The 7,933-nt window shown below is 35.4% G+C and overlaps 1 pseudogene; it reads right to left on the minus strand.

The window, feature by feature from the left end:
* Nucleotides 1-2,237: 2,237 nt before the first annotated feature.
* The window catches only part of LOC101644382, a 7,474-nt pseudogene continuing 1,778 nt past the window's right edge, over nt 2,238-7,933 (minus strand).

Consider the following 7,933-nt stretch of genomic DNA (forward strand, 5'->3'; position numbering starts at 1 on the left):
TTATTGCCCATTCCTCTGTCATTGCAAAGCAGGCATTTTGGAGATCTAATATCCTTTCTTTAAAGCTACCAACGAATATTACCTGATCCTTCCTTTTTTTTGTAATTTTTCCTTTCTGTATACCTCCCCTAACACATCTTCTTCCACTTTTTGATCTCTCTTCTAACACTTAATCTAACACTCTCCCCCAGATACTTAATATAAACTCTCTACCACCCCTCTGTTGTACCACCTAACAGAGTTAACTATACCCACATAAACTCACCTAGCTAACACCCATAATATCTACACCAAGATGTCAAGGAAACAAGATATCAGTTCACACTCAAAAATTAAGAAAACACACACAAACACAAGAGGACTGACATATCAACCATACCTAAAAGAAATGTTTTAAATTGAACAGGCTATGCACTTACCAGAAAAATAATTTAAAAGAATGGTGATTATACTCATACACCAGATGAAAGAAGAGTCTGGGAGGAAATGTGATGAAACAGAAAAGCTAGAAACTTCACTATATGCTGTAGAAGAAAAACTAGAAACAGAAATATAAAGGCCAAACAACACAATAGCAGAATTACAAAAACTATAAAAGAACAAAGAAATAAAATTGAGGAGAGAGAAACTTGAATTAGTGAGCTTGAAGATAAATCTACAGACAAATATAAAAGAAGAACAAATAACAGTAAATGTAAAAGAGGCTGAGACAAACTTGAGAACAGTGTGGAACACAATCAAGAGGAACTGCCTATTTATTACAGAAATTCCAAAGGAGGAAGAAACAAAAAAAATATCCAAGAACACTTGCTAGAGAACATTTTTTTCAATGCCTTAAGGGTGTAAAGATAATTATTTAAGAATCTGGGAGAACCCAAATCAGGAGAGATCACAGAAGGAAAAGTCCTCGGCATATCGTAGTCAAGATGCCTAACATCAACAACAAGGAATTAATTCTATGAGCAGGTAGATTAAAAAAAAAGAAAGGACAACTACATACAAAGGGTTCAGCAATTAAAATAACCTCACATTTCTCAGCAGAAATCAAAAGGACAAGAAGACAAGGGATGGTGTATACAGAGTCTTGAAGGAAATAAACTGTCAACCTGGAATCTTGTGCCCAGCAAAAATATCACTCGTATGTAATGATGAAATAAAAGTAGAACGGGAGAAATTAAAATAATTCACCAAAAAGTCCACCACTACAAAAAAACACTCAATGAAATACTATCACTAAATAATCAACAACAAGAATACACAAGTCTGGAAACAACATGCAAGACAATTCTTCACAAAAAACAACACACAGAGAGCAACATCCAAATGAACAAATAAAGGAAGAACAAAGAGACTAAATGCAAAACATATACATAACAACATGCATAAATATAAACCAAAATGACAATAAGAAATAGATATACATCAATAATTTCATTAAATGTTAATAAATTAAATAAAGAGGAACCAAATGGATAGGAAAATAAAATAATCAATATGCTGCCTACCAGAAATCCACCTCACAAAGGAAGACATGAACAGTTTAAAAATCAGAGACTGCACAGTAGCAGAAGAAAACAGCAACCAAAATTAAAGCAACAGTAGCAATATTAATCTCTGAGAAAATATACTTCAAGGAAAAAAATGTGATAAGTGACAAGAACTGACAATACATAATGTACAATAGAAAAATTGCCAAGAAGACAAATATAATAAACATGTTTACCCAATGAAAGATTCTTGAAATTAATAAATCAAATCCTCACAGAATTGAAAAAAGACATAAACATGTTGACTATAATAACTAGAGACTTCAAAATACCAATCTTACAGGAAGACAGAACAACATGGGCTTTCAGGTATATATATTTAGTTGAATCTTTGGCACTAGAAATCAGGACATTTTGTCAAACAGCATTAGCACATATTAGAAAACTGCAGTGTCAAAAGGATAGAAATAACCCTCTGCATTCAAGCAATGTTGGTCAACTAGGCAATAAAATGTTCTACTGAAAGTTTCTTTTGTCTAACTACTGCACACACAGGTAGCAACTTTAAAATGAGAAAAGGAGTTTATTGGGTTTTCTTTTCTATTTGAAACAAACAGGAAACTAAAATGAACGTCAACTCTGTGATATATTAACAATTTCAGAGAATATCAATTATACAGGGAAAAGACTAAGAACAAAAAGAAAAAGGTTTCGGATATCTGGACATTACAGTGAGTAGTCAGTAGGCTTTCAAAGGGCCTTGTGAGGGTACTCACCTGAAGGCACTTTGTAATTGCTGGCAGTAAATAGGGCTGCAACAGGCATTTTAGGAAATCATGCAGCTAGCCCAACAATACCAGGCTTTTTCCATCAAGGGCCTGAAAGTCAGCATTTCACTGACTCTTACAAATGATCTCAGTAAGTGGTGTGTAAGATAAAGCTGGGACATCAGCATATCAGTGTGAGCCATGAGGATTTCAGCATTGGAAACCTCAAATTCTTAGGACAGCTGAGTGCCCAACTTCACACTGGTTTATTGCTGCCACAACTTCATTAACTGCATACTCCTTGTGGTCCACATTTCCTTGAGATCTCTAGCAATTTGCATATCCTAGAATGGCACATACTTTCTTATTAGCCAGGAGCTGAAACAGCTGCTTCTGCTTGGTAACTAAGTCCCAGTCCTCAACAAGCCATGGTTTTAATTCTTCAGGCATCTTCACCTAAACTTCCACATGATTCGTGAGTGTCTTTTTCTTTTCCACAGTAGGATCTGCCCAGGACTATTTCGTCCGAGGAGGCAGAAGTTCTTCGCTGGTACTTCTACCACTTCCGTTTCCAGGGTGGCAAATCATATAATCAGTAGTCAAAGGAGGGACTAGTACCAGTGCCTAAATTGTGAAAAGCCAGGGTACAGAAGGCTAAGGTTGACTGTGGGAGATCAAATTCATTTGTGAATCTACATAGGAAATAAGTCTTTGCAGAACTCCCTCTAACTACAATTGCGGGAGGGGAGGTAAGTGGTTACTAAACAGAGATTTGGAGAGATGAGTATAAAACAACAAAAGGCATAAACCTGACTTAAACAGTTAAAATCTTGTCAGTAGAGCCTCACTAATATGCATGCTGGACCTGATCTGGTTTCCAAAATTGTATGTGTTTTTTATGTTTATTGTTTTTTTGCATTTTGTTTGCTCATATAAGGGTGTCTCTCAGAGGTGTCATGCCATTACAGGACACCCTCTTGAAGTTGTGTTATGTGTTTTACCATTTTTCGATATATGAATCCCAGGATTGATGAACCTATAGAGAGACAGCAAATAGAATAAGGTTTTCAGGGCAAGGGGGTGGTGGAGGGGACTGAAGGGGGCTGTAGAAAAAAAAAATGTTTGGAAACTGATGGTATAGCAATCGTGCAATTCTCTGTGATGTGATTAAATTATGGAATGATATGATATATATTAACTATAAAAAAGAAAAAGAAAATGACTCTGCCCATTTGTTTACAAGAGTACATTAAAAAATGTGTTTCGATTTTAATGGCCTCTTTGATTTCTTCCTTTGTCACGGGTCTTTTGAAATTTACTACCCCAATCTATTAGTTTGGATTCGAGTGATTTTATAGAAATGTGTCCAATTTTTCTAGTTTTAAATTTGTTGGAGTACAAGTCCTTATAATATTGTTATTATGCTTTTTAATTGCCGGTTCTATTGTGACATCACCTAATTCATTTCATATTAGTGCTGTTTGAATCTTCTTTTTCTTTTTTAGATTTGCCAGGGGTTTGTTGATTTTATTACTCTTTTCAAAGAACCAACTTCTGGTCTTCTTACTTCTCTCTATTGTTTTTGTTTTCTATTTCATTTATTTCTGCTCTGATCTTTGTTACTTCTTTTATTCTATTCACTATAAACTTATTTTACTGTTCTTTTATCATTATTTGAGAGCTGTAAATTTCCCTGTCCCTAGTATTAGAGCTTAAATTTCAGACACCAGTTTTCAGACGTCAGTGGATGACAGTGAAACCCAAAGCATATTTGCAGTGTCCCCAAGTGAAAGCCCTCTGACTAAGGACCAGGGATGGAAATGGCCTTGTTATCAGACAGACTACACTGCAAGGGGTATTTTCTGCAGTGGTGGGTATCTCCAAATGTGATATTTTCTTATTTGATCTCTTTTCATGCAATGTTTATTTGTTCTACTTTTTGTTACTTTCTTTTGAATATCTGCTTTAAAAAATTATCCTGTCATTGTTTTTTTAATTTTTATTTTGTATATTGTTCTATATATAAAATCCAGGACAGCACCTGGATTAATAAATTCCTAGGGGCGTGTGTGGCGTGTGCGATTGACAGAAAATGGGTAAATGAGTAAAATGCGTACAAGGAAGAACAAAGGTCTTAAAATTTGTTGTGGTGATGATTATGCAACTCTTTTTTAAAAAGTCATTCTATTACCACTTCATCCAAATATCATATAATTAAAAAATTAATCAAATTAAGAAGAGAATTACAATTGTCATAATATTCAAATCTAGAACATTTTCTTCTTACTTGTGATTATTGTTATTCATATAATTGTTTTTTTTAATTGTCGCAAAAATATACACAATAGGATATTTTCTAAATCCACAACTCCTACTTTCATAATTCAATGTCACTGAGTAAACTCTTCCCGTTTTACAACAACCATTGCTATCCTTTTCCAAATTAGACTACCATCATTGACATACACTCAGTACACCCTAGGCAACAACGCTTTCCCTTTACCTAGAGTAAACACTGGATAAGTTTGGTTCTTTGTTTTTCGTGGTTTTCTTGATATAGTATTCACATCCAATTCACTTTCATGATTTTATTATTTTTAAAAGAGTTGTATAATCACCATCAGTTCAAGTGCTTCCTCCCTCGACCCACATTCATTGTTTGCTCCACAAATCCCCTAAACCTCCCTATCTCCCACCTCCACCCACACATTCCCTATAAAACAATATATCAGTTACTGTCTCTATGCTTAGTTATGATCTTTTTGCACCTACTACATCTGTGCTTCACAAACTGGGAAATACAACCATATAATAAAAAAACCCAAAATAATAGGGTAAAGATAAAATAATAATAATATAAATATAAAAATACAAATAATGATTAAGAAAGAAATGACCACCATCAATATTTAAAAAACCAGGGAAGAAATTTTTGTCATGGAACAAACAAGAAATACTTGAGCCCAGAACAAACTCAGGTAGGGTCAAAGGGGAGATCATTTGGCTAAGTAGCAAGTTCCATGCAGCATAATCAAATTTACAGAGCACTCTGTCTGCTACTAAAGCCACTGGAGAACCTTGCCTGTGACTATAGGGGATCTGCCAAAATCTTAATCTGTACACATACTCCTCAGAGGAGTTTTGGCTTTCCACTGTCCTCTGTGGCCTTCTACAAATTTGGTGTGTTAGTCCAGGTTGACTAGAGTATCAAATCCAGAGACACTCATTTAAGTACAAGACAGAGCTTTATATCAAAGAGCAATTGTATATTAAGAAAACATTTCAGCTCAGTCCAGATGAGGTCCATAAGTCTGATTTTAGCCCATATGTCAGGTATTATTGCATAAACTCCTCTTCAGACTCACGCAGGACCTGTAGTGATGCCAATGCAGGAAGATCACAGGCTAGTGGGTGAAAAGTACTGTGGATCCAGTGGCAGTGGAAGCATCTCAGTGCTGATGCAGTCTCCACGTTGTTCCTCCAGCTCTCTGAGTGTGGCTCCTCAACAGGAAAGTGAAGCAGAAAGAGAGTGTGACCCACTTCCAGGTAGAAAGAGAGGAAGTTCCCAAAATCCTCATGAGAAGGCCACACCTATAGGGAGGCATCATTAGGCTGTGAACTGATTGACAGTCTAGACTCCACCCATGCACATATAACAAATTGACATGAAACTATGTAACTGTCACATTGGGTGTTCCCAATTAGAGCTCTAATACTCTTCCCTTCATCATATTTGGATTTCATTATTGTCTTTAGATCACACAAGCTGTCGTGATCTTCTATGTGGATTTAGCTGATTCCTTACTTCGATGGTTGCTTGTTTGAATACAAGCCTTTAAGACCCCAAGCACTATTAACATCAATAGCCGGGCACCATCTGCTGTCTTCACCACACTTTACTGTAGCACTCTTACCTTCAGTGACCATTTCATGAAGCTGAGTATGGTGTAGGGCAATGTTATGAAAACTAACTTTTCTTCTATTGCAGCTAGAGTTAAGTGGGAGCCCAGAACCCATCTGCTTCTTCAAGATTTATACACAAGTTTGGTTTACTTTGATGGTCATATTAAGACAAAAATCAAAGCTCCACAATTCTTTCGATTATGATTGATTGAAATGTATGATGTGTGATCTATGTATTAATAATGCTGTTAAAAATAATAAATTGTTTGGTCCCAAAAGATTAAGTATATTATGTTTCCATTCTTGTCTAATTCAGAATTTTTTTTTCCATTTCATTTTGAAAATGTCAGGATATTTTCAGTACCGATTTCTTCTTTTTCCCCCTTGGTCTCACTATTATTCTCTAATTTTATAACATGGTAATCTGAGACAGGTGTTTTGTAGTATCTCAATGCTTTCAATTTTATTGCTGCTTGCTTTGTGGCCTAACATATTGTAGTAGTTAGGGTTTACGTTAACTTGTCTGGCCAGGATACTAAGGATACTAAGTGATTTAGAAGTTAACAGCTACATCTCCCAGGGCCTGACCTAACACACTGTAATCAGAACCAATCATTTTTAAGCCTCCATAATGGTATAAGACTAGGTAGCATGACCCTTACTCAGATTCCAGTCTTGATGCAATGAATTGTTCTCAGAAATGTGGCCCATTTCCTTTGTAAGTGGACTCTATGGAAAAGTTTTCTTACTTTTTACTGGATCTGGATCCTACATCTGGCTACTCAATCTCTGATGTTTTAACTTAAGGAAATGGTTTGCTATATTGCCTGAGAATTGTTAGAAACATGCTATCTAGCCTAGTGACCTTGGATTCATCATCTCTCTATGGCCACAGCATGACCCAGTGACCTTGGATTCATCCTCTTCTACAGTCACCACTCTATGGTCTTCCTGCCAATCATGAGCTCCAAAATTTGAGTAAGAAGCCTCAAGGTGAACATCTGACATATAGAACTATGGACTTGGCCACTTCTACTAACTTAAAAGCCATTTTCTTGATATAAAATTATTTATACACACACATATAAGGGTCACTGGTTTTGTTCTCTAGAGAACCGTTCTTAAGACACAAATGGTCTATTTTGTAAAATGTTTAATGTGTGATGGGAAAGAATGTGCATTGTTCTGTTGCTTCGTCTCTATATTAAGTCAAATTGATCAAATTTTTTTGTTTAATTCATTTCTGTGTAGTTCTCTCTAGTCTGCTCTTCATGATAATGTGTTAATGTTTCTGATAATTATTGTAGAGCTGTGTGTTACTTTTAAAAACTTCTGTAATAATATGATTTATATATTTTGAGACTATTTCATAGGGTACCTAGATACTATTTTGGCTATATCATCTTATCCAATTTACACTCTAATTATTATATAATGTTCATTCATGGCAGTTTTGGCCTTCAATATATTTTACCAGTAATTAATATTGTCACCCTAGCTTTAATTCTTAAAGATTTTATTGGGGGGTTCTTATAACTCTTATAACAATCCATACATGAATTGTATCAAGCTTATTTGTATGTATTTTGCCATTATTATTTTCTAGACATTTAATTCCTATTGAACCCTTGTTATCAGCTCCTCTTTTTTCCCTCACCCCCCCTGACCCCTTGATAAATTATAAATTTTTATTATTTTTATATCTTACACTGACTGCTGTCTACCTTCCCCCACAGGTTCTGTTTCTCATCGGCTTGGAGGGTGTGTGTGTGTGTG

This window comes from Echinops telfairi, unplaced genomic scaffold, assembly GCF_000313985.2.
Source record: "Echinops telfairi isolate 266 unplaced genomic scaffold, ASM31398v2 ScPeMD7_42;HRSCAF=159, whole genome shotgun sequence".
Lineage (NCBI taxonomy): Eukaryota > Metazoa > Chordata > Mammalia > Afrosoricida > Tenrecidae > Echinops > Echinops telfairi.